Source organism: Narcine bancroftii, chromosome 1, assembly GCF_036971445.1.
Source record: "Narcine bancroftii isolate sNarBan1 chromosome 1, sNarBan1.hap1, whole genome shotgun sequence".
Lineage (NCBI taxonomy): Eukaryota > Metazoa > Chordata > Chondrichthyes > Torpediniformes > Narcinidae > Narcine > Narcine bancroftii.
The window spans coordinates 471,620,142-471,647,607 of record NC_091469.1 but is presented as its reverse complement, the minus strand read 5'-3'; the positions used below and the strand labels follow the sequence as shown (position 1 = coordinate 471,647,607).

Here is a 27,466-nt window from a genome sequence, read left to right as displayed (position 1 = left end):
CCATGACAAGGTCTTCACTAAAATCTTCTCAGAATCACAGATGGTGTGATAGTAGTAAAAACACAAAAGTGCTGGGAGATACATTGAATAAAGGTTTGGGCCTGAAGTGTTGTTTATATATCTTTACTTCCAATGGAGGCTGCCAGACCTGGTGAGTCCTTCCAACATTTTTGTGTTTTTATCACAACATATAGAACACAGGAGAGTACAGCACAGTGCAGGCCTTCAAACCACAATGTACATTATACAACTCCATCCCAACATTAATCTAATCCTTCCCAATCTCACAGCCTATAACAGGGGAGGGGGGGGTGCAATCTTTTTTTAAAAACTCACGTTCCCAATGCCACAGGTGCTCTGTGATTAGTAAGGGATTATTTAAGGTGGTATGTGGGTGGAAAGAAAAAGTATGAAAACTACTATTTTAATCATCCCTCATTGACTCGTTATGTGCATGGATTCATAACTCCAAAGAAAATGAGCCAATGACAGTTTTTCTCAAGTAAAATATTTCAGTAGCAATTGGGTCTAGGGCAGTGATTCTCAACCTTCCCTTCCCACTCACATCCCACCTTAAGCGATCCCTTCCCAATAGCATGAACATACCTGGGATTGTCTGATCTCAGAAGCTGAGCAGGCACTGGACTGGTCAGTACTTGGAGGAGAGCACCAGGTGCTGTAGGTTTCTGTGAGGGGCTCTGGACTAAGTGGTGACTCTGTCTGCCTTACCGTAGACAAAGGTTAAAGAATTTCATGTATGTTACATTCTAAATGTAGTATTACATGACAATAGTGGGCAATAATTTACCAATCACAGAGCACTTATGGCATAGGGAATTTTCGTGAGTTTTTAAAAAAAGGTTGCCCACCCCTGGCCTATAACCTTATGAAGTAAGGTTGACAGAGCAAGGCCTTTTCTCTTTGGAGCAACAAAGGATGAGAGGTGATCCAATAGAGGAATTATGTGGGGCATAGATAGGGTGGACAGCCAAGACCCTTTTCCCGAGACAACAATTACAAATTCTAGAGGACATCTGTTTAAGGTGAGTGCTGGAAAGTTTAGGGGAGATGTCAGTTTTTTTAACAGGGAGTGGTGGCTGCCTGGGGTGGTGATGGAGGCTGGAATCAATGATTCTTAGGATGTCAGAAAAATGGAGGCTTGGTATCAATGTTTTAACTGCTAGCACTCTTATAAGGTCTCTTAAGATATTTTATGATATTAAATTCACCATGTAAATTCAAGAGACAGGAAAATCATTTTTCAATCTTTTGCCTCAGGATATAAGGTCGTACAGAACCAGTGTTAGATTGCCTGCAGTTTGTTGGAGAACAATTGCTCAAAAGCCCCAAAATAACATTTACGTACAATATTCACTCCTCACCCCTTTGTTTCAGCTGATTTTTCTGCCAAAAGAGCTTTCCTTTACTTTAATAATTTTGCGGGATATGGGACAGGATTTATTGCCCATCACTCGTTGCCTCTGTGAAGGCAATGGTGAACATCCTCCTGAAGCACCATGGAGCTGGGAAGGAGTGAGCCCAACATGAAGTGGGTGAAGCGAGACCTAACTGAAATAGATTTACAAGGCGTTGATGTATGCTGAAGTATCAGAAAGGAGACACGGCTTTAGATCTATTGATGTCATCAGACAATTTTTCAACAGCTTTCAGTTGTCCTACAACAAAGTTCTTAACGTCAACATATTTGTCACCCTTCATCTCAACAACTGATGATGGAGAACTTGCGGAGGATGAGAAGGATCTAAGTTTTCTGCTCAACACTTTGAATGTAAGTGGGTGAACAGAGAAATAACTTGTTCAGGAAAAATATCATAATTGCCTTCTGCTACCATGGAATGAGATGGGATATTTTTGTATTCCACCACAAGTAAATAAATGTTTGACATCAACAGCAAATAATGGTTATTGTTCATCATTTTTTCTGTACTTTATGCAATACATTTTAACTGTTTCCTTGGACATGAATGCCACAACTTGGAAGTAAACCTCTTTAGGTCATGACACCCAGCTAAAATATTTTCATGGGAATTTAGCCATGACTATGCTGTCACCAGAGTTACATAAAGCAAAGCAAAATCGCCAGGACATTTGCAAAATGTACCGTTCCTCCCAAAACTGAGAGTTATGCAATATGTATTCCACAGGCATAAAGAGAGTTCTTCAAAGCCACATTCATTTGCCAACTTGTTTGTACAAGATGTAACTGCAGTTCAGAGGTAATTGAATAGCCTCTTGGGCTTTCTTGCCACACCAAAAATGTAATTCAAGGCATCAAGGTCATGCTTCTTCCATTAAATAAATCATTCAACAGATATGTCATTGCCTCATTGACCCAGATTATAAAGTATTAACCTCTGATCTTAGAATCACTAAGGATGATTCATCCTTCTCAATTCTGAGTGATAAAAATTTCTTCACAGACATTGAGGAGGTGGTTTCCTTATTAAATTACATAAGGTCTGTTGTTGGAACTGTGGCTGAGGGATCAGACAACCTTTCAAAGAAATATCTTTGATAGATACTGGGAGTGTAAACCAATCCGATCAATATTGGATTGATTTATAATGAAGCACATTATAGATGTTAGAAATCTATTACTTGACAAATATATCAGCAAATGATCATAATTGTTATTGATTTTTAAGGCTGATCAATTTCCGTTGCTTCTTCATAACTTCTCCTTTAGCGCCCCCTTTAAAGTATAAAATTATTTCCTGTGTCGTAAAATATATATTTGACTTACATGACGCCTAAAAATAGCGAAATATACCAAGAAGCTCCACTCGCCCAGTTAGCGTGACATTATAGCGCCAGTGAATGGGCAACTAAAGCGGCATCATCTGCAAAGAGTAGTTCACGGACAAGTTTCTCTTGTGTCTTGGTGTGAGCTTGCAGGCGCCTCAGATTGAAGAGACTGCCATCCGTGCGGTACCGGATGTAAACAGCGTCTTCATTGTTGGGGTCTTTCATGGCTTGGTTCAGCATCATGCTGAAGAAGATTGAAAAGAGGGTTGGTGCCAGAACACAGCCTTGCTTCACGCCATTGTTAATGGAGAAGGGTTCAGAGAGCTCATTGCTGTATCTGACCCGACCTTGTTGGTTTTCGTGCAGTTGGATAATCATGTTGATAATCAAGCTCACACCAAGACACAAGAGAAACTTGTCCGTGAACTACTCTTTGCAGATGATGCCGCTTTAGTTGCCCATTCAGAGCCAGCTCTTCAGCGCTTGACGTCCTGCTTTGCGGAAACTGCCAAAATGTTTGGCCTGGAAGTCAGCCTGAAGAAAACTGAGGTCCTCCATCAGCCAGCTCCCCACCATGACTACCAGCCCCCCCACATCTCCATCGGGCACACAAAACTCAAAACGGTCAACCAGTTTACCTATCTCGGCTGCACCATTTCATCAGATGCAAGGATCGACAATGAGATAGACAACAGACTCGCCAAGGCAAATAGCGCCTTTGGAAGACTACACAAAAGAGTCTGGAAAAACAACCAACTGAAAAACCTCACAAAGATAAGCGTATACAGAGCCGTTGTCATACCCACACTCCTGTTCGGCTCCGAATCATGGGTCCTCTACCGGCACCACCTACGGCTCCTAGAACGCTTCCACCAGCGTTGTCTCCGCTCCATCCTCAACATCCATTGGAGCGCTTACACCCCTAACGTCGAAGTACTCGAGATGGCAGAGGTCGACAGCATCGAGTCCACGCTTATGAAGATCCAGCTGCGCTGGATGGGTCACGTCTCCAGAATGGAGGACCATCGCCTTCCTAAGATCGTATTATATGGCGAGCTCTCCACTGGCCACCGTGACAGAGGTGCACCAAAGAAAAGGTACAAGGACTGCCTAAAGAAATCTCTTGGTGCCTGCCACATTGACCACCGCCAGTGGGCTGATAACACCTCAAACCGTGCATCTTGGCGCCTCACAGTTTGGCGGGCAGCAACCTCCTTTGAAGAAGACCGCAGAGCCCACCTCACTGACAAAAGGCAAAGGAGGAAAAACCCAACACCCAACCCCAACCAACCAATTTTCCCTTGCAACCGCTGCAATCGTGTCTGCCTGTCCCGCATCGGACTTGTCAGCCACAAACGAGCCTGCAGCTGACGTGGACTTTTTACCCCCTCCATAAATCTTCGTCCGCGAAGCCAAGCCAAAGAAAAAATAGCGCCAGTGATCCGAGTTCAAACCCGGCGCTGTTTGTAAGCAGTTTGTACATTCCCCCCGTGTCTACATAGGTTTCCTCCATTTCCTCCCACTGTCCAAAACCGATGGGGTTGAGGGATAATCAGGTGTGATTGGGCGGCACAGGCTCGTGAGCCAGAAGGCCCTGTTACTGGCTACAAAATGAGACATCGGGGGAGATAAACAAAGGTTTGATCAAAGAAATCTGTTTTTGAAGCAGATAGGGAAAGAATCCAAGAGTTTACAGCCTTCATATCTGAAGGTACAGCCACCAGTGGTGGAGTAATTTAATTCTAATGACTTGATCATCCCTCATTTTGATGAGAGGAGAGATCTCAGATGGATTCGAGCAGCTTCTGGAAAGAAAGCCAACTGAAACTGTGGAGGAATTTGGAAACATGGTCATATGACTATAAAGGGCAAGGAGCAACGTAATGCTGCTAGTTTTCATCTCTGAGAGCAGAATGCATTGCATCGTCAGTCAGCTGGGGAAAGGAGCAAGTAAAGGAAGGCTCAGGGGAAGAGGGGGCTGTCCCAGGGCTTCACAGTACTGCTGTATCATCCTTCAGACAGCTTGAAACATGGTTTTCCATAAGGTCAGGGGTCCCACTTACACCATGATGAATATGTCTGCTTTGTATTAGGTCCATTGAAGAAGAGGTGAAATTGGGAGCATTTCTGAGATGGCTCAATTAGTTTTAGGTTCATTATTTATTGCCACATGCACCAGATACAGTGAAAATCTTAGTTTTGCGTGGTCTCCAGGCAAATCAGCCTCTACAATAGTGCAGCAGGTACTGTAAGAATAAAAAGAGTGTTAATTTTATTTTAAAATTCAGCATACTTTGTCACATGAGACAAGAGTTCAGAAAATAGTGTTGAAGAGAAAAGTACAGTCAAACAGTACAAGGTGTCCTTTTCTTTACTAATGGAAGGTCTGTTCAAGAATCTGATAAAAGCAGGAAAGAAACTGTCCTTGAATTTGTATTTCCAGACTCAAGATTATTTTATTGTCATGTAATAAAACAGTAAATGTGATATTACATGAAATTTCTTTTAGTCTACCGTAAGGCAGACAAAGATTCACCAACAGCAAAAATAACCTAGCGCCCCTCACAGCCAGAAAAAGAGAAGCAAAGAAGAGTCCCCCAGAGTCATTGAATGTCTATGGCTTCGCCTCCAGCATTCCTGCAGCCACACAATCATTAGTCCAAACCATCAGCAATCTGAGCTCCAGAAGCACACCTGTAACATGATCAGTTTAAGTTAAGCCTCTCGCATCCCAGTTCCAATACCAGGTAACCCTTCAGCCAATCTTGAGCCAATCTCCAGCAGTCCACATCCTGGTCCAAATCTTTTGATCGCAATCACTGGCAGGCTGTATCCTTTGTCGGTACCTCGTCTCAAGTCACCAAAAGCCTGCCTCCTTTGTGTTCTTCAGCCTTGGAAAACTTGCATACCTTCTGCCCAAAAGGAGACAGAAGAAGAAAATGTCACCAGGGTGGGATATGAGATGCATCCTTTAATCTATTAGCTGCTTTCTGAGGCAACAGAAATGGAGATAGCCGATGTAGGGGAGGTAGGCAATGTAGGGGAGGTAGGCTTGTGCAATGGTCTGAGCTGCATTCATATCTTCCTGCAGGTTGGACATTGCAGTTCTCATACCAAGTTGGATGAGTAGCCAGATAGCATATTTGAAATTTTATAAGGGATACTGGAGACCTGGAATTCCCACAGGCTTCGGAGGAAGTGGAGGCATTGGAGCACTTTCTGGGCTGTAATTCCAATGCAGATGGACATTTAAGATGCAACAATACTTCAAAAGTCCTTCGGCCCAACAAGCCTATTCTGATCACACACAAGAAATTGCAGATGCTGGAATCTGATGCTAAACACAATCTGCTGAAGAAATTCAGTGGGTTAAGAAGCATTACCGGGAGAAAAATGATCAAAATTTTGAGCTGAAATGTCGTCCATTCATTTTCTCCTACTAATGCTACTTGTCCCTCCAGCTGATTGTGTTTAAATCCATTCTCAACACCCAAATGCACTAATCCAAGGCTAATCCCATGTTATTCTCCCCACACTCTCATGAACTCCCCCCAGATTTTACCAATCTCAGTCACCAGGGAAAGTAGCTAATTAACCTGCTAAACCAAGCAGAAATATCTTCTTCCCATTGGAATTTTTGTACATTTTAACAGAAAGAGGCTATTCAGCCTCTCTCAGTTGTTCTGTCCTTAGATCTCAGTTTATTTCAACTCCACTTTTTAAACTTTGTTCTGCATCCCTTTATTGCTTCATACAAAACCTGAAACTTATCTGATCTACTATTCAAATCTGCTGTTCATAAAACTGGTACCACAAATTCATTTAACATCTGCTGCCTGGAAGTAATATTTATTGATGATGGGCAATCAGATAAATATCCCAGTTTTAAACAACAATGAAGACGCTGTTTACATCCGGTATCGCACGGATGGCAGTCTCTTCAATCTGAGGCGCCTGCAAGCTCACACCAAGACACAAGAGAAACTTGTCTGTGAACTACTCTTTGCAGACGATGCCGCTTTAGTTGCCCATTCAGAGCCAGCTCTTCAGCGGTTGATGTCCTGCTTTGCGGAAACTGCCAAAATGTTTGGCCTGGAAGTCAGCCTGAAGAAAACTGAGGTCCTCCATCAGCCAGCTCCCCACCATGACTACCAGCCCCCCCACATCTCCATCGGGCACACAAAACTCAAAACGGTCAACCAGTTTACCTATCTCGGCTGCACCATTTCATCAGATGCAAGGATCGACAATGAGATAGACAACAGACTCGCCAAGGCAAATAGCGTCTTTGGAAGACTACACAAAAGAGACTGGAAAAACAACCAACTGAAAAACCTCACAAAGATAAGCGTATACAGAGCCGTTGTCATACCCACACTCCTGTTCGGCTCCGAATCATGGGTCCTCTACCGGCACAACCTACGGCTCCTAGAACGCTTCCACCAGCGTTGTCTCCGCTCCATCCTCAACATCCATTGGAGCGCTTACATCCCTAACATCGAAGTACTCGAGATGGCAGAGGTCGACAGCATCGAGTCCACGCTGCTGAAGATCCAGCTGCGCTGGATGGGTCACGTCTCCAGAATGGAGGACCATCGCCTTCCCAAGATCGTGTTATATGGCGAGCTCTCCACTGGCCACCGTGACAGAGGTGCACCAAAGAAAAGGTACAAGGACTGCCTAAAGAAATCTCTTGGTGCCTGCCACATTGACCACCGCCAGTGGGCTGATAACGCCTCAAACCGTGCATCTTGGCGCCTCACAGTTTGGCGGGCAGCAACCTCCTTTGAAGAAAACCGCAGAGCCCACCTCACTGACAAAAGGCAAAGGAGGAAAAACCCAACACCCAACCCCAACCAACCAATTTTCCCCTGCAACCGCTGCAATCGTGTCTGCCTGTCCCGCATCGGACTTGTCAGCCACAAACGAGCCTGCAGCTGACGTGGACTTTTTACCCCCTCCATAAATCTTCGTCCGCGAAGCCAAGCCAAAGAAGAAGAAACAGGCCATATATAAATGTATTATGAATTTAGTAACACATTGCAAAAAGTTATTACGGTAACTTAAACTTATCAGAGAAAAATTTGGCTTTTCACGATACTGACTCCTACAACATGGAACAGGCCCTTCGGCCCAACTTGGCATCGTGGACTAGTCCCATTTGACTGCATTTGATCCATAGCCTTCCAAACCCTTCCTATCCACATACCTGTCCAAATTCTTTCTGAATGTTGTTGTTATACCTGCTTCCATTATTTCCTATGGCAGCTCATTCTAGTTATGCACTATTCTCTGAGTGAAAAAGTTGCTCTTCTAATCTCTCTTAAATCTCTCACCTTAAACATATGCCCTCTGGATTGAGAATCATCTACCATGGGGAACAGAACGTGGGCATTCAGTTTATCCATACCCCTTAGAATTTTAGAAATGTTTGTATCTTCACTCCTCAGCCTCCTATGTTCCAGGGAAAATAAAAGCCTCAACCTCCTTTGCTCTATTTGTGTTAATTTGATTTTTTTATATATTTCCCTTCAATGCTGAATGATTCTGTAACAGAAAGGATATATCGGAAGGCCAGTTGAATTCAAGGAGAGAAAAATCTCTTGATTAAACACAATGTTTCATCGAGAGGCTGACAAAAACATCCTGTGAAATCATCAACCTATTACAGTGAAACCCTTGTTATCCGGAATTCAAGCAACTGACAAAAAAAATCACGGAAAAATAAATAGACAAAATGTATGGAAGTTTAAAATTGGCGCACCTCACTGTTAGTTCGCCAATCACACATAATAATTCATTTGTTTACAAGTAAGCACGCACAAAAAAAACAATGAAACAAAAGTAGATATATAATTACTTATAATACCTCAAAACCATTTAATTGAAATGATCTATGCACCATGTTAAATCTATTTATTAAAATAACTTGTAAAAAGGAAAAAAATTAAAAAATGTAACTAAATGTAATCTACACCCAACCCATCAAAGTTCCTTATAAATTAATTTTTAAAAAATCAATAACCCCCCCAGAGAACAGGCAATGAACCACCAGAACATACAATAATTATTAATTCTCCTAATTATAAATAAATTCTAAGAATGGGCCCCACAATTTCATAAATTGGAAGTTTCTATCTTTAATATTAATATCTAATTTTCTCTAAACTTAAATAGGACATTATGTCATATAACTACTGTGTATGAGTAGGGGATGAATCATCTTTCATTTCAATAAAATTGCTCATCTGGATCACAAGAAAAACCAAACAAACCAAATCAAATCTCCCCATTAGGCACACCCTCCCCCATCTGCAGTTTAAATTCCATACAGAATATTTTGGAGCATCAAGTACCAAAAACCAAAAACACACAATCTCAAGCAACCAGAAAATTCACTTACTTACTCACTTAATTCTACCAATCCCCATAGGTATTCTACAAATGTACCATAAAAAGTACCATCTTGTGGCAATATGTTTCTTTTGCAGAGAGGAAATGGTAATAATTTAACCTTAGCTAAATGAACCATTTATTTTTTTGGTCTGCCTTTAATTCTTTATTTGCAAAAAAGACAAATTATCATGCAATTTATGGCTTATTGGAATTACCAGAGAGGAAGAATATTCATTAGCTCCTTATACATTTTGATCCACTCCCTCTTTATCTCCCTTTCTTGTCACTGTCTCTTTCTCATGCAGACTATGGCACACAAATGCACAAGCATAGACATTCACACACACATCACTCGCAGCTTCGATATTGCAAGGTTAAAATCCAGGTTTCAAGGAGAGATTATTTGGGGATTACAAAAGACTTATTTGGAGATTACAAAAGGTGTAGTTTTAAGGATTTTGAAGAATATAAAGGTGGATAAGTCTCCGGGACCAGACGGGATCTTCCCCAGGACATTGAGAGAAGTGAAGGAGGAAATAGCAGAGGCTCTGGCGGTAATTTTCCAAATGTCATTAGATATGGGGATAGTGCCGGAGGATTGGCGCATTGCGCATGTGGTTCCGTTATTTAAAAAGGGTTCAAGGAGGAAGCCTGGCAACTATCGGACTGTAAGTTTGACGTCTGTGGTAGGTAAATTAATGGAGAAAATTCTTAGAGATAGTACTTATAAACATCTGGATAGACAGGGTCTGATCAGGAGCACTCAACATGGATTTGTGGGAGGAAGGTCATGTTTGACCAATCTGATTGAATTTTTTGAAGAGGTGACTAGGAATGTGGATGAGGGTAGCGCAGTGGATGTTGTCTATATGGACTTCAGTAAGGCCTTCGATAAGGTACCACATGGAAGGTTAGTTAGGAAGGTGCAGTCTTTAGGTATAAATTTTAAGATAGTCAAATGGATTGAACATTGGCTGAAAGGGAGAGGCCAGAGAGTGGTAGTGGATAATTGTCTGTCAGGTTGGAGGCCGGTGACCAGTGGTGTGCCTCAAGGATCTGTATTGGGCCCATTGTTGTTCGTTATATACATTAATGATCTAGATGATGGGGTGGTGAATTGGATTAGTAAATATGCAAACGATACTAAGATAGGTGGAATAGTGGATAATGAAGAAGGTTTTCAAGGATTGCAGAGGGATTTGGGCTGCTTAGAAAAGTGGGCTGAAAAATGGCAGATGGAATTTAATGCTGATAAGTGTGAGGTGCTTCATTTTGGTAAGAAGAATCAGAATAGGACATACGTGGTAAATGGGAGAGCATTGAGGAATACAGAAGAGCAGAAAGATTTAGGAGTAACGGTACATCGTTCCCTGAAGGTAGAAACTCACGTGAATAGGGTGGTGAAGAAGGCTTTTAGTATGCTGGCCTTTATCAATCATTGCATGGAATATAGGAGTTGGGAGGTGATGTTGAGATTGTATAAGACGTTGGTGCGGCCTAATTTGGAGTTCTGTGTGCAGTTCTGGTCGCCTAATTATAGGAAGGATATAAACAGAGTGGAGAGAGTGCAGAGAAGGTTTACCAGAATGTTACCTGGGTTTAAGCATCTAGAGTATAGGGAGAGATTGGACAGATTAGGTCTTTATTCTTTGGAGCGTAGAAGATTGAGAGGGGATTTGATAGAAGTATTTAAGATTATGAAAGGGATAGACAGAGTGGATGTGGATAGACTATTTCTGTTAAGAGGAGGAAAGATTAAAACAAGAGGACATGAGTTAAGAATTAAGGGGCAGAGGTTTAGAGGTAACATGAGGGGAACTTCTTTACTCAGAGAGTGGTAGCCGTGTGGAATGATCTTCCGGGAGAAATAGTGGCGGCGGAGTCAATTGTATTATTTAAGAAAAGGTTGGACAGGTATATGGATGAGAAGAAGATGGATGGTTATGGGCATTGTGCAGGGAGGTGGGACTAGAAAGGGGTGTTTGGTTCGGTGCAGACTAGAAGGGCCTAATGGCTTGTTTCCGTGCTGTAATTGTTATGTTATGTTATATATGTTAATTTCCACCAATCTCACCCAACATGAATGGCTGTTACAAAATTACAATCAACAGATCTTTCTTCCTAACAATCTTTTTCCCTTTTCCCCTTTTCTTTCACAAAAGCACCATCCCACAATATGAAATTGGTAAATTTTCAGTCACCCCCCCAAAAAAAAAATCAGAACATTAGAGAATATGACATTTGGTTAAGCAAAAGCTTTTCTTTATTGAAGAAATAACTGTTCCTAAGTAAGTTCTGCATGTTTCCCCGCCCCCCCCCCTCCTCCCCCACCATCCTTCAACAGCTTCCACAGAACATTCTTACTGGAGGCACCATGGCATGGTACAGAGGTTGCTCTCTCAAGATTGGAAGAAATTACAGAAGGTAGTGAATGCAGCTCAGAATGTAATGAAAATTTCCCTGCCCTCTGTGAACTCCATCTACATTTCGTGCTCCCTAGGAAAGGATCCCCATGACCTGTGTGGGTTTTTTCCTGGGTGCTCCAATTTCCACCCAGCCTCCAAAAATGTATGAGGTTGATTGGATGGCAAGGACATGGGCCGGAAGGAGCTTCTTATCCAAGTTTAAGTTCGAGTCAGGTTTATTGCCGTCTGATTCCACAAATACAACCTGACAAAGGAGTATTCTCCGGTCCTCGGTGCAAAACACACAGACAAACCATACACATGCCGGACAAGTATTCAGAAATACAAATGAATCAATAAATATTGTTTCCTGAATATGAGAGTCTCAAATGGTTAGTGGAGCAGTTCCTTTGGTCATTCAGCATTCTCACTGCCCGTGGGAAGAAACTATTCCTCAGCCTGGTCATGCTGGCTCTGATCCTCCTGTATCTCTTTGCTGATGGGAGGAGCTGAAAGGTGCTGTGTGCAGGGTGGAAGGGGTCCTCAGTGCATACCCTCTTCAGACAACAATCCTGTAGATCACATCGATGGGGTGCAGGGGGACTCCAGTGATCCTCTCTGCCAATCTTATGGTCCTATGGATTGACCTCCGATCCATTTCTCTGCAGTAACCGTACCACACTATGATGCAACCAGCCAGGACACTCTCGAAAGAGCTCCATAAAAGATTGACATGATGGTGGGACTCAGTCTCCTCAGGAAATGCAGTGGTTGTTTCACCTTCTTGACAAGTGAGATGTTGTGTGTTCACGATAGGTCACTGATTAAGTGAATTCCAAAGGAATTTAGTGCTTTCCACTCTCTCCATTACAGAACTGTTGATGTGTAGTGGAGTGTGATGATTCCTGGTCCTCGTGATGTCCACAATCATCTCCTTTGCCTTGTCCACATTGCCGTACCGTCGTCTGCAATGCTGCATTTTTTAAAAATAAAATCCCAAAAATTGGTAGGTTAATTGTCCTTGGTGTGCAGAGGACTAAAGGTGTTGAGGGGATTCAGCGAATGTGGAGAGAACAAAACGGGTCAGGATAGGACCAGTGTAAAAGTCAGTGCAGGTGGTCAGCACAGACTCAGTGGGTTAAAGGCCTGTGTCCTTGCTAAATTTCTGACCAGCTTACCTAATGCTGCCAAATGATCAAAAGGCTTTGATAGGTGGCGTGAAGTGACATTCAGCGCACTTGTGTTGTAGAATAGACTGATGTGGAAGTAACACTTGGGCAGTTCTAGTTCAGAAGAAAGGATCTTCAGTGTTACCAGCCAAAGGAAATACACCGTAACATCACATTCTCATTGGTCACCAGGTGCTGAAAAACAAGTAAATATCAACTTCCAATTAAGCCGTCATCACCATAAAGAATTCTGACAAGGGATACTGAAGTGACCTGAACTTGCTGTGACCAAGTTACATAGTATGCTTTGAAGTAAATTGAGCCCTTGGTGAAAGAAATGCTTCTGTAAACTTTTGCCACATTGCAGTTCTTTTTGTGACCTTTCGCAATGCCATGCTTTCCCATGGAAATTCTTAATACTCCCAGTTCTCTTTCTGCTTCCACTCTAACGAATGCCACCCCTTCATCCCCTGAAGCTGAAGTCACTGCATAGGAGGTGATTCATTGGGATCAGGCACCGTCCGGGGATGATGGCAGATAGCAATCCTTCATAACAAAGGGTGATGGGCTTTGAACGGTGATCATTCAACCTGTGCTGGCTCTCTTTAAAAGGGTTTCCCAATTAATCCCGTTCACTTGCTCTTTATTCACAGCTCTGCACATTTCTTCCAACCAAATTGATATTCATATCTCCTTCAAAATTCGCATTAAAGCTGAATCCATCACAGTTTGCATTCTGCATTGCAACAACCTGGCGTGCTACAAGCAAAACTGATCCTCATTGCACAACGCTGGAGAAACACAGCAAGTCAATCAGTGTATTTGATAGAGCAAAGATAAAGATACATAATCAATGTTTTGGGCTTAAGCGCCTCTGTTCCTCATTATACTTCTGCTCCATGCACCTTACTCCTTTGAACTCTGCCTCTAGAAATAAATTCTCCTGACTTACTCTATTAAAATTTCTGGAAATATGAAGGAGGAAGGGAAGATGGTCTAAAAATTAAAGCCTTTCAAGTGTGAAGATAGAGAATACTTCCACATTCACAAGACGGGCAGAGTTTGAAGCTCAATTTCTGCAAATGCAAATGGAAGCTATGTCAATTGTTAGCTTGAAATCTGAAATCAATACAGCAATGTTATCAAAAAATGGTGCAATTGTACAAATTGAATTGGGTCACCTGTCAACCACAATCTCAATGAATTGTGGGACAGACCTCAGCAGCTAAGTAGCTCACTCCATTCCCATTGCCCTTCATTACTGCCTCATGATTTAAAGAACTCTGTGAAATCTCTCCTTAACCCATTTGTTTGTCTCAGCTGAGTAGCACTCTAGTATATCTCCCTTGCATCCTCTCTTAGGAACAGGCTCTTTCTAAGTTCCCAGCACAATATTCAGACTTGTTTAGCATAACTCTTATTCCACACCTCTTTTATAAAACCAATAAATGTTACAAATGTACTTTCTAATTTGTCTCATTCAAATATTCTGCATTAGCTTTATGCCAAGTATCTGTTACCAAGACAATAGGTTACACAGTCTATTCTAATAACAAGATGGGAAAAAAAACTCCAGGGGGTTGTTAACTCAGCCTGCGACATCATGGGCATTAGTCTTCATGCCACTGAGGACATTTACAAGGGGCGGTGTCTTCAGAAAGCAGCCTCAATCCTCAAGGACCCCCGCTCCCTAAGCTTCTTCACTGCTACCATCGGGAAAAAGGACATCATCATTTAGGTGCCTAGCCTTTCAGCATGGGTGATCATGGTATCTCTCCATCCGTCCCAATCTCTGACCCTCTGAATTGTAATTGTTGCCTCCCTGTCTTCCTTCGGAGAAGGTTCCTTCTTGGAGCTAAGACCATAGTCGATGTTGAGTTCATGATTATACAAGGGAAAAATACTGAAGTGATTTCCCATTCCCTTCTTCAGTTACAGTGTCCGTACTGAACGGGTAATCCTGGCCATTGATCAGCAGATTCATCTGCCCAGTGTTTTTAGTTTTACAACCATAAGTTCCAATTTCTAAAAACCATCCACCATCTGCGACCCATGGCTTCACATGGCTAAAGGAGCCTAAAGATGAGCACCTCGCTGCACAAGGACAGCTTCTTCCCTGCTGCCGTCAGATTTCTGAGAGAACAACGAACTACAGATAATTTGACTTTTTCAAAAATTTATTTTGTAAGGTGGTTTATGTGAACGTTTGCACTGTATGATGAAGCTGCAAAACAACAAATTTTGTGACATGTTCATGACAATAAATTCTGATTCTGATTCTGAGAAAGACAGTCACATTCTAAAAGCATGTAAAAGTAGTTACGACTTGCCCCATGGGGTTGCATGCATGGTACCTGTGTTGACAGTGATGTAGAGCATGAAGAATGCAGTTGTGGTGAAGTGAACAAGCGATATTTCTGTGCATATGCTGTATTATTTCTCAAGTATGAAATATCATCCTTAGAGAACTGAATGGAGTGAAATATACCATGAACTGCAAACAATCTCTTGGAAAGGTAATGGGGTCATCAGATCATATAGATAAGATCTTTTTTAAATTTAATTTAGACACACAGCACGCTAACAGGCCATTTCAGCCCACGAGCCCCATGCTGCCCGATTGACCTTCAATCCCTCCTACATTTTTGAATGGTGGGAGGAAACCGGAGCACCCAGAGGAAACCCATGCAGACACGGAGAGAATGTACAAAATCCTTACAGACTGTCCTGTGAACCGTCCGGCATTTTATTTCTGGGAGTTTTAGTTGACATGATAATAGCTTTGCACCTCCAGCCAGCTGATAAATCATTTTACCTTACTGATCAGTGGTCAATATATCTAATATGAGGGAATAATAATAGTGTTGTCCTCAGAATGGATTTGACCACAATTGATTGCTGGCAAATAATGTGGTAAATCTAGTTAATAAGATGGAGGTGAAATGCTTAACAAGTGAAAATTTCATAACCTGCACACTGCAATTCAGATTTCTCACAATGCAATGGTAGCACACAAATTGTGTTAATGGCAACTGATTTTATTTCCAATGTAGTATTACCAATGAATTTGTTTGTCGTCTGGCTTCAAACAAAAATTAACCAGGATAAATCATTCCCAAGGCCCTCTTCTGATCCATTTTCCCCATCTTTCCATTGCTTCCTTTATATCTGCCTGGCATTTAGTTGCGGTGAATTGAAGTGGCACGGTGTGGATGAACACTGGTTCATTGCCAGGAAGGCCGCAGAGGGGGATGGAAGAGCCAGGAGAAGAGACACCACTGAATAGGTGTTGGGGGGGGGGGGGGGGTAACTACCTATTGATAACAACCTGCATAATGTAGCTTTCATAACACAGTAAAATATGCTATTATGAGTGCTATCACACAAAATTTATCATCTAGCCTCAAAAGGAAATACTGTGATATGTGATCAAGAAGTAAATTCATTTTTTAATTAAGACATACAGCACGGTAACAAGCCATTTCAGCCCTCATGCCACCTAAATACACCCAATTCACCTACAACAGTGGGAGTAAAATGGAGCCCCAGGAGGAAATCCACACAGGCATATGGAGAATGTGCAAACTCCTTGCAGACAGCACAGGATTCGAACCCCAGTCCTGAACGCTGGCTCTGTAACAGCATTGCGCTAACCGATGCACTAACTTGTGCCATCCCATTATAAGGAACCTCTAAAAGGAATATGGAGAGTTTTATTCATTTTAATTTCAACAAACAGCATGGTAACAGGCTCTTTTTGTCTATGGGCCTGAGCTGCCCAAGTATACCAATTAACCTACAAAGCCCATACATTTTTTGAGCATGGGAGGAAACTGGAGCACCCAGAGGAAACCCATACAGACACAGGGAAAATGTACAAACTCCTGACAGACAGTGTCGGTTTTAACCTGGTGGTGTAATAGCGTTGTGCTAACCGCCAGGGACAGAAAACCTTGAGGTGGAAATTCCAGGTTTCAGGTTGATACCAAAACATCATCTTATCTTCTCAGTCTGGAGTACTCCATGGAAAGCTAGGTGAAATATAACGCATCTACCTCCCATTTTCTGCTGAGGATATTGACTGCTACAGTTACTACATATTGATCAGCTTTCACTATTCGGTTTTAATGTATGACAAGGCAGGCTGTTCAAATGTAGCACTGAGAACTAAGGTTATCCATATGCACCTTTCCACGGGGAAGGCTGATTACGAATGATCACACTAGAAGGCATTCCCATCCCAGAGGTTCTAACGTCAATTGCTGCATCCTTATTGATAACTCAATGAGGATTAAAGCAACAAAATCAGAAAGTAAAACTGAAATCTTACACAAATTTACAGCCTATGAGCTTCCCCTCGAGGACAGTATTGATTGTGTCTCCCTGATTACCCTAAGGAAGTTTTCGTGAATGACTGTAGTCCATGTAGTGGAGTATTCCCATGGTGCACAGTGACTCTGTGCCAGACTGGACCATACCAGAGGCCAATGACAGTCAACCAATTGTTGTGGAGACTGTTAAGGTTAGTACACCAAGCATGGTTTTTATTACAACCTGCACGCTTTTGACATGACTGTGGTATTACCTTCCACCTCAAGATGTATTTATTATTTAAATTCCCCAATTTCCATGGTTCCACAACTTTAATCTAGGCCTCTAGATCAGCCATTCTCATTGGGGGCTGCAGCATATTTAAGGGGGGGGGACATGGAATGAAATCATAAAATATTGTTTTTTTAATATAATTGGTAGAAGTATGGAAGAAATCATCTATACTTGACTGCTTCACACAGAGGTGGGGGAGTGGGGGAAGTCATAAACTTTGAGCAGAGTCCTAAGGGGGCCAAGTCCATTTGAGCCCACACCTCCTCTCTCATCACCATTTGGGACCCCAAACAGACCTTCTAAGTGAAGCAACGTTTTACTTGTGAATCTGTGGAGGTCATTTACTGCATCTGGTGCTCCCATTGTGGTCTCCTCTATATCAGAGAGCCTGGGCACAGACTGGAATATCGCTTCACCGGCTCTGTCCGCTGAAATAGTGTGGATCTCCCAGTGGCCACCCATTTCAATTCCTTGCCCTATTCCCTTGGTGACACGTCTATTCATTGTCTCATGCACTGCCAGTCTGAGACCACCAGCAAATTGGAAGAACAACATCTCATCTTCCATCTGGACACCTTCCAACCAGATGGTATTAACATCAACTTTTCCCGGTTTTCATTAAACCCCTCCCCTTTTCCTCTTCCTTGTCTCCTTTTCTCTAGTCCTCTCTCTCTCTCTCTCTCTCTCTCTCTCTCTCTCTCTCTCTCTTCTCTTTTCCCTCTGTCTCCTCTCACAGAGCCAAACTCAATTCACATCTTTCCTCTTATCATATCCAATTAACTGGACTCCTCCCTCTCAACTTTAATTGAGATGCCTGCCTGCTTTTTGCTTATTCCTACAAGAAGGGCTCAGACCTGAAATGTCAGTAATATCTTTACCTCCCATGGACACTGCAAGACTGGCTGAGTTCCTCCAGCATTTCTCTGTGTGTTTTACTATACACTTCGTAGTGTTTGCAGACTTTCACATTTCACAAAAAAAGGTTGAGAACGGTTGCTCTCATAGAAGCATAGAAAACTACAGCACAGAAACAGGTCCCTTCGGCCCTCCTAGTCTGTGCCAAACCATTTTTTCTTGCCTAGTCCGACTGACCTACAACCAGTCCATAGCTCCCCCATACCTCTACCGTCCATATACCTGCCCAAATTCTTCTTAAACGTTAACATTGACCACTTCAGCTGGCAGCTCGATCCACGCTCCCACCACTCTCTGTGTGAAGAAGTTCCCCTAAACTTTTCCCCTTTCACTCTTAATCTGTGTCCTCTGGTTTGCATCTCACCTACCCTCAGTGGAAAAAACCTATCTACATTTAATCTGTCTATTCCCTCATCATTTTAAATACCTCTATCGAATCTCCCCTCATTCTCCCCTCTCAATTACATGAAAATACACCAGAATGCGTTGGATAACTACTTGGTATAAAACCTACAAATCTTTCAAAATAAAATATATTGTGAAAAGTGGAAGTCTGAAATTAAAAACAACAGTCAAGAAAAAAGAGTCAATATTTCAGGTCAATGAACTTTCATCAGGAACATTAACTTTCTCTCTCCACGGACACTGCTTATGAATCTTTAACTTGAATATACTGTCCTCCAGTTGACCGTGGCTACAATGTCGCTCCATGACTATGATTGGAATTTCCCCAACAGCGAAAAAGATGTTTGAGAAATTATGGATACTGGCAGGGGGGGGGGGGGTGGGGGGGAGGTAAAAGAGATAGAAGACCGTATAGAGAGTAAGGAAGACGGACCATCTACTTTTAATGTCTAACACCTGTCCAGGTGTGAGAAAGGTGTAGGTGATTTCGACAGCAGGGAAGGAAGTATTTGCAAGTTTAAGCAAATTGAACTGTATTGGCTGAATAACAAAACAGCCAATGGTAGAGGAGAAAGAAGAGATAATAAGAAGATGATAATTTGCAAAGAAGTTGCAGGAGGTACCAGATGTGGATCGGACTCACTGATGGCAATCTTTTAGCCTTCTTGCTCAGAACTGTAGGCACTTTAGAATGAAGTAAAGAAGTCACTTGTTCCAAGTGCCTTCACCCTGGCCTGATTAAGAACAATTTTTGTTTCCAGTTCCACCTGATCTTTTTGCCTCTTTAGCTGCACCTACTCCTCCCCCCCCCCCACCCACTTAGCTGCTCCTCCTGCAGCTCCTTCTCCATCCGTAACTGCTCCCATTTCAGCTCCTCATCTCTCCGTAGTTGTTCCCGTCTTCTCCTTAGCCACTCCTCCTGAACTTCTGAGGGCAATTTATTTAAAAGTCGTCAAGCCATCTTTATTTATTGTTCATACCATACTTGCACAGTAAATCCGAGATAGTGTTTCTACAGACCTACAAAGGATATTTACATAACTATAGGTTAAATAGAAGTTAAGCACATTGAAATAATAAAATATTAAAACATACACAGTAAAAGTCCACAGTACATGATCCGCGTATGTTCTGGGAATTCAGGAGTCTGATGGCTTGCGGGGAAAAATCTGTTGCCCAATCTGGACGTAAGGGCCCAAGTGCTGCAGTACCTCCTACCGGAAGGGAGAACAGGTTACATGAGGGGTGTGTAGAGCCTTCATAATGTTTATTGCCTTTCGCCTGCATTGAGTGTTGTAGACGTCCTTCATGGTAGGAAGTGAGCCCCCAGTGATCTTTTCCGCCGACTTCACTAATATCTGCAGGATCTCGAGGTCTGAGATGATACAGCTTCCAAACCAGGCGGGGATGCAGTTGCACAGGATGCTCTCAACACATCCTCTGTAGAATGAAGTGAGGATGGAGGGTGGGAGATGAACTTTCCTCAGCCTTCGCAGGATGTAGAGGCGCTGCTGGATTTTTTGGCTATGGAGCTGGTGTTAAGGGACCAAGTGAGATTCCCCACCAAGTGCACTCCAAGGAACTTGATAGTCTTAATGACCTCAATGATCAAGCCAGCAATAGTCAGTAGAGCATTGTCTCCTGGGCCCTCTTGAAGTCGACAACCATCTCTTTTCTATTTTTAACATACAGATACAGGTGGATGGCTCTGCATCAGTCCGTTAGCGACTGCACCTCATCCCTGCCCGCTAACTCGTCATTCTTACTGATCAGGCCCACCACAGTCATGTCATCAACAAATCTGATGATGTGGTTTAGCTGCACAGTCGTGGGTCAGCAGTGTGAACAGCAGTGGACTAAGCACGCAGCCCTGGGGAGCCCCTGTGCACAACATGATGTTCTTGGAGGTGCTGTAACCGATCCGGACTGCCTGGGGTCTCCAGTGCATCTCAAATACTGGAAGCAGAAACAAGCTGTTTAAAGCTGCACGCTTCAAGGTTCAGGCTGACGTGGCTGCTCTTGAAGTAGAACAATAATTGCTTCAAATGCTGTTCAAACAGCATTTGGAATTCTTCAGCTCAGCATTTAACACAGTACCTGCGAAGGAAGCTGAACCTGTTCTGTTAACTCTGAAAGCCTCCCTCTGCAATTGGAACTCCCTGTCTTCATTTTGTCTCTTGTCACTTTGTTGAGCACCTAGATGAGCCAAGTTCACTCTGGTGTTCGCACTCTTGCTTCTGAGTCAAGAGGTTATGGCTTCAAATTGAACTCTACCTTTCACTATGAAGGACAGACTCTCATTTTGGAACCAATTAAAAATAAGCACCATTGCACCGAAACTTGTGCTGCGTACTTACCCTTAATATTCCATGTACCAAAATTTCTGTATTCCAGTTTTAATTGAGTCTTTGTTTAGGTGATAGGCCTGAAAATTAATTAGAGTCCTGTGCTTGTTTTTGTTCTTATAAAATGGCCAGAGATCAATTAGCAAATTGAAAATCAGTCTTGATATTAAGTGAGATTTATTAGGAGTAGACGAAGGAGGGTTTTTTTTCTATTTGACAGTGAAATCCTGAGGTTATGGAGTCACAGGGTCACAAAGCATGGAAGCAGTGGGTATCCATCATCCCATATTCCAGCATTTAGCCCATGGCTTTCTATACCCAAGTGATTCAAGTGCTTAAGTTAGACATAATCTGTGGAAATCAAGAGTCAGGCAGCATCAGTATAACAAAAAGAATGCTGTGGCGATCCAGCTGGTGCTCCGGGTAGCGAGCGCAACCAAGGGCCTTACAGACAGCACCCGATTCAAGGTCGCCGGCTCTGTCATAGCAATTTGCTAATTGCTGGGCTAATCGTGCTGCCCCAACCAATTGGTACTCAAAGTATTTTCAAGATGATTTTCACACTTAATTTAAGAAAGCAGCCTGCATCCTCAAGGACTTCCACCATCCAGGCCATGCCCTCTTCACTTTGCTATCATCAGAAAAAGGATAGAGGTGCCTGAAGACGACCCCTCAGCGGCCCAAGGACAGCTTCACTGCCACCAGATTCCTGAATGAACCAAAGACACTGCCTTACTTTTCAGGCAGTGTTATTATTGATTTTTATAAGGTGGTTTATATAAATGTTGCCGCTGTGACGCTGCCGCAAAAACAACAAATTTCGTGTCTTGTTCATGACAATAAATTCTGATTCTAATTCTAATTTTGATTCTAATTGTAACTTACTAAGACATTCTTGACAAAGGACTCAGGCCCCGAAATGTTGGCTACCCTTTACTTTGTAAAGGATGCTGCGTGGCCTGCTGAGTTTCACCAGCCCGTGTATTGAACTTGACCCCGGATCTGCAAATTTTCCTATTTAAAGACTTTAGTTAGGTGCATGACATGTGTTCTAATCATGTGAAACTGTCTGAGGGGGATCGGTTTTAGTAATCATGGTTAACTCCTCAGCCATGTTCAAGCTCTAAGCAAAAGAAGTTTCTGGAAACTTGCCAGGCAGCCAAACCCTTTTCTGGCACAGCTTCCTCATTGCTTATATAATAAAACCACAAAGTCCACACCTACTCTGTCTGAAGAAAGATGAAAGTGCCTCCAAGCAGGTGAAGGCCTCTGAATCATCACCTGCCATTAAGAAGAGGAAAGTTAAGGAGCACATGTAAACTGAACTCCTTTAAAAAAGACACCATCAGTACAGGTGGATACTTACTGAGCACGGCTGTGGTATCCGTTGTCATTCTTTCACTGAATGATCAGGATTTCCTCCATGTTTGCAACATATCATCTGGTGGGAAAATCTTTGTTAGATCTTGGAAAACAAAATAAGAAACGCAACCTGTATTTAACATCTAGCCTGTCCCGTTAAGTAAGCAAGAAAAACATATGGTAATGATGCTTTCAATCTGAGACTAAGCTGAACAAACACAAAGCATGCAGGATAATTAAAGGTGAAACAAGGATTATAATTTATATCTATTATATCGGCACGAAGTTGAAGGCTGACAGAATTGATCTGGGTGTACTACATTTATTGCTTCCTTCTGCTCACTGCATAAACAGTTCACAACTTTACTGAAATGAAACAGACAACAACTGGGGGCAGCACCAAATGGGGTGGGTGTGTGTGTGTGTGTTTGTGTGTGTGTGTGTGTGTGTGTGTGTGTGTGTGTGTGTGTGTGTGTGTGTGTGTGTGTGTGTGTGTGTGTGTGTGTGTGTGTGTGTGTGTGTGTGTGTGTGTCTGTGTGTGTGTGTGCGCGCGCACACTCATCCACATGTGCATGCGTGCATATAAGTGCTTGTATATTTATTTCTATTTAAATTATGTTTAAATTTAGACATACAGCATGGTAACACCCCTTTCTGGCCCACGATCCTACAATTAATCTACAAGCCCCGCACATTTTGAAAGGTCAGAGGAAACCCACGCAGACACAGGGAGAATGTACGCATTCCTTACAGACAGCACGGGATTTGAACCCAGGTTATTTGCACTGAAATAGCATTGTGCTTACCGCGATGTTACCCGTGCCACATTGGTGAAATTGTACATGAGGGTGTATGTGTGTGTGTTTGCTTGTGTGCATGTGTACATGTGTGTGTTTGTGTGCATGTTGGAGTGTGTATGCATTTGTGTGTTTGTGTGGGCATGAATATTTATTTCCATGTGACTCTACCATGCATTTTTACAATATTATTCAAAATGTTTACATGACTGGATCATTAATCATTGCACAGCCTGATATTGACAATGCAGCAAGTTATTTCTTATGCTCATTTTATAATTACAACAGATGACTGCAGAATAATTCCGGCAGCCCTTTGATGAGCAGTCCCCTGGCTAAGTAACCCTAGCATCCGTGGTATCAGAGGATCTGTTGAAGCAGTCTTCATGCTATTATAGTAAAATCATTCATCATCGTCTTTTCTAAGATCAAAATTATTAATATCATTAAAGTATAAATTGCATCATGAAATGCCGAGGTTTTGTTCTTTTGCAATATAACTTTCACAGGCGTTGCTTTAAGCAGATTTCAAATACTCTCAAATTCTCTTTTTTCTCTAGTGCCCCTCTTTGTTCTTATTTTATTAAAACACTTCTCATGATATTACTTGAGTTACAGAGAAATTCGAAAAAAAAAAAGCACTTGAGATACTCAGGAGTTCAGGGTTTTGGATTCCGAGCATCTGCCGTATTTTGTTACCAGCTGAGGAACATCCTCTTGGCCCTTAAGTCAGTTTGTCTGCTTTACGCAAGCTTCTTCTCAATCTCATGAAGACTAACACCTCTGGGTTAAAAAAAAAGTTTCTTTCCAACATCTATCAGGCTCTTGAACCTCCCCTGTTAAACTAATCAGGGACTGATCCAACACCGCAAAAAGAATGTCTGCACCACTGCAAGGTCACTCTTTTCTCTGAAGAACTTAAGAAATAGGTGCAGGAGTTGGCCGTCCAGCCCGTCGAGCCTGCTCCGCCATTCAATAAGATCGTGGCTGATCTGACGATAGGCTCACTCCGCCTACCTGCCCTTTCCCCCATATCCCTTAATTCCCCAACTATGCAAAAACCTATCCAACCTTGTCTTAAATATATTTACTGAGGTTGCCCCACCTGCTTCCATGGGCTGCAAATTCCACAGATCCACCACCCTCTGGGAAAAGCAGTTCCTCCTCATCTTCTACCGACTAAATCTACTACCCTGAATCTTGAAGCTATGTTCACTAATTCTCATCTCACCTACCAGTGGAAGAAACTTACCTGCCTCTATCTTATCTATTCCTTTCAGAATTTTATACATTTCTACAAGATCCCCTCTCATTCTTCCAAATTCCAGCAAGTACAGTCCCAGGTGATCCAATCTCTCCTCCTATCAGCCAACCCCCTCATCTCTCGAATCAATCTAGTGATCCTTCTCTGCACTGTCTCCAGGCCAGTATATCCTTCCTCAGGTTAGGAGACCAGGACTGCACTAAATGCAGCCTCACGGGGATAACTGTGAATACTTATTATCTCTCTTTTTTATTTATTGTTTCTATTTTTAATTCAATTTACGCATACGGTTGTAGTCATTTTTTTAAATGAAGTACATGTTTGATTGCAGCAAGTAGGAATTTTGGTGGATATGTGCATTGTATAATGTATATGATAAAAATCAACTCAATATCATTAGTTACTTTACCTCATTGCATCAGAATGGTCTTTCTTTCCTTCCAAACGCACTTATTTCAGTCCAACCAGTCCCTTAATTCAGCCTTATATAGGGTCTTGGATAGCTTAGGCTTCCAGAGCCACAATCCCCATACAGAGTGCAGATATTTTATCTCAAGATAGGTCATTCTTTCCTTTTCATTCTTCTCCGCTTTGCAAGATTGTTTTGCCTCGAAGTCAACTACTGCCTGATGATGTAGTGCCATGATTAATGATTTGCCCCCCCCCCCCCCCCCCAGTTTGTGACATCTACATCTGTACTCCTGATCGATGATTCCACACTGATTTTGCAATGTTTTCTCTGATTCCCATGTGATCTATGACCTTGGAAAATCTGGGATTCTGAAGCCGAGAATTCCAGAGATTCACTACCGTCTGTGAGAGATTCTGCAGAGATTCTCCAGAGCCATGCTACCTTCAGTGGATAATAACACAATATTGCATAACCCCATCTGTGTTGCTCACCCAAAAGTGAAAAAAAAATACCTTGGGACCTTAAGGAATGTGAGTATTGCATTTGCCACAGGGGTAAGTGAAGTTAGCTGTTCCTACTCCTTCCCACTTCCTACTCTTCTCGAAGCAGGGAAACATACAGCATAGAAACAGGCCATTCATCCCACCACATCTATGCCAACCCCTGGACACTCATCCATGTTATTCCCATCTCCCAGCATCTTCAGTCCTTACGGATCTTCAGAGGTCTAATTTATATCCAACTCCATTGAAATCTCCAAGCAGAATAATTTTTCTTCCTGAGCTTAGCATTCTATGAAGATTTTTTTTAAATTCCTACAGCAAATGGACCGACAAGTGCTGGAATTCAAATATAAAATTTTTAATTTAGACACACAATACAGTAACAGGCCTTTTTGGCCCATGAATCTAATTGCACCCAATTGACCTACAATCCCTGGTATGTTATGAATGGTGAGAGGGAACCAGAGCACCTGAGGAAACCCAGGCACACAAACTCCTTACAAACAGTGCTGTATTCGAAACCCTGTCCTGATCTCTAGCACTGTAAAAGCATTGCGCTAACTGCTACACTAACCACATGCTGCCAAATCTGGTGGGTATTTCCAGAACGTTTTGTTTTTACTTTTGATTTCCTGCATCTGTAATCTCCCTTCCCTCCCATTGACATGATCCATTAGGATCATTGTCTGAAGAAGGTGCACAAAATCATTGAGGACTCCTTCCACCCTGCACACAGCATCTTGGGGAAGAGATACAGGAGTATTAGAGCCCGCACCACCAGGCTGAGGAACAGCTTCTTCCCACGGGCAGTGAGAATGCTGAACGACCAAAGGAACTGCTCTCACTAACCATCCAAGACTCTCATATTCAGGAAACAATATCCATTTATTAATTTGTATCTATGAATACTTGTCCTGAATATATATTGTTTGTCTGTATGTGTGTTAAGTCAGGTCATGTGTCTGCATGTTTTACACTGAGGATCGGGGAATGTTTCATCAGGTTGTACTTGTGCAAACAGGTGATAATAAACGTGACATGACGACTTAACTTACGATCTCAAAGATCTTTGATATATCAACAAGAATGTTGACAGGATTTCAAGGTTTGAGTTACAGGGAAAGGTTGTGCAGACTGGGGCATTTTTCTCTGGAGCGTAGAAGATTGAGGGGGGGCTTGATAGAGGTGTTTAAGATTTTAAAAGGGACAGACAGAGTAAATGTGGATAGGCTTTTTCAATTAAGAGAGGGGGGATTCAAACTAGAGGGCAAGGTTTAAGATTGAAGGGGGAAAATTATAAGGGGAACATGAGGGGGAATTTCTTTACGCAGAGGGTGGTGGGGATGTGGAATGAGCTTCCGACAGACGTGGTCGAGGCGGGATCATTGGTTACATTTAAGGAAAGACTGGATAGTTACATGGATAGGAGGGGACTAGAGGGGTATGGACCGGGTGCTGGTCCGTGCGACTAGGAGGGTGGGGATTTGTTACAGCATGGGCTAGTAGGGCCGAACTGGCCTGTTCTGTGCTGTAAGTGGTTATGTGGTTATATGGTTACCTCACTGCTGCCTTTTTTCAGTGTCTTGCATCGAACATTGTCCAGTGTTTTCCCAAACATTGCTGATAGGCCTAATATGTGTCTTCCGAATGTTCCGGTTGCTTTTAAGGTTTACCTCTGAATTATTTTGGTCAAAATTAAATTTATTTATCTTATGGGGGGAGGGGTGCCACACACCTGTAATGTGCAGCCCATCTACCTATTTCTATCAGCAATATAATGCCTACAATTTTCAGCTCACCTGCACATATCAAGGTTTCCAGATTGGACAATTATCTGTCAGGATGATTGCAGGCAGAGGTCTCAGTAACAGAATAGAGAGCGATGAGAGCATAAAATGTATAAGGATCGTTTGACCCTCTGAGCCTTTGTTTTGTTCCTCTCTAAGGCTCTGCTACTTGAATTTATGAACGTAAATTTTCAACCTTGTTTCAGGGAAGAGGTTTTGAACTTTTCTTCTCCTTTATTATGTTCTATTTGATGGTCATGGTTGTGCTTTAGAACTTATGATCGTTTTTATAACATGTTTTCTGGTCTTGTAGCACACTTCATAATTGTATTGTC

The 27,466-nt window shown here is 42.4% G+C and overlaps 1 long non-coding RNA gene across 1 annotated transcript; it reads left to right on the top strand.

Annotated features, from left to right (window-relative positions):
- Nucleotides 1-864: 864 nt before the first annotated feature.
- LOC138753815 (uncharacterized) lies at nucleotides 865-14,807 on the top strand. The gene is made up of 3 exons (XR_011351443.1): nucleotides 865-1,043; nucleotides 11,507-11,586; nucleotides 13,390-14,807. It is a non-coding gene; the product is annotated as an uncharacterized lncRNA (long non-coding RNA).
- The last annotated feature ends 12,659 nt before the right edge of the window (nucleotides 14,808-27,466 follow it).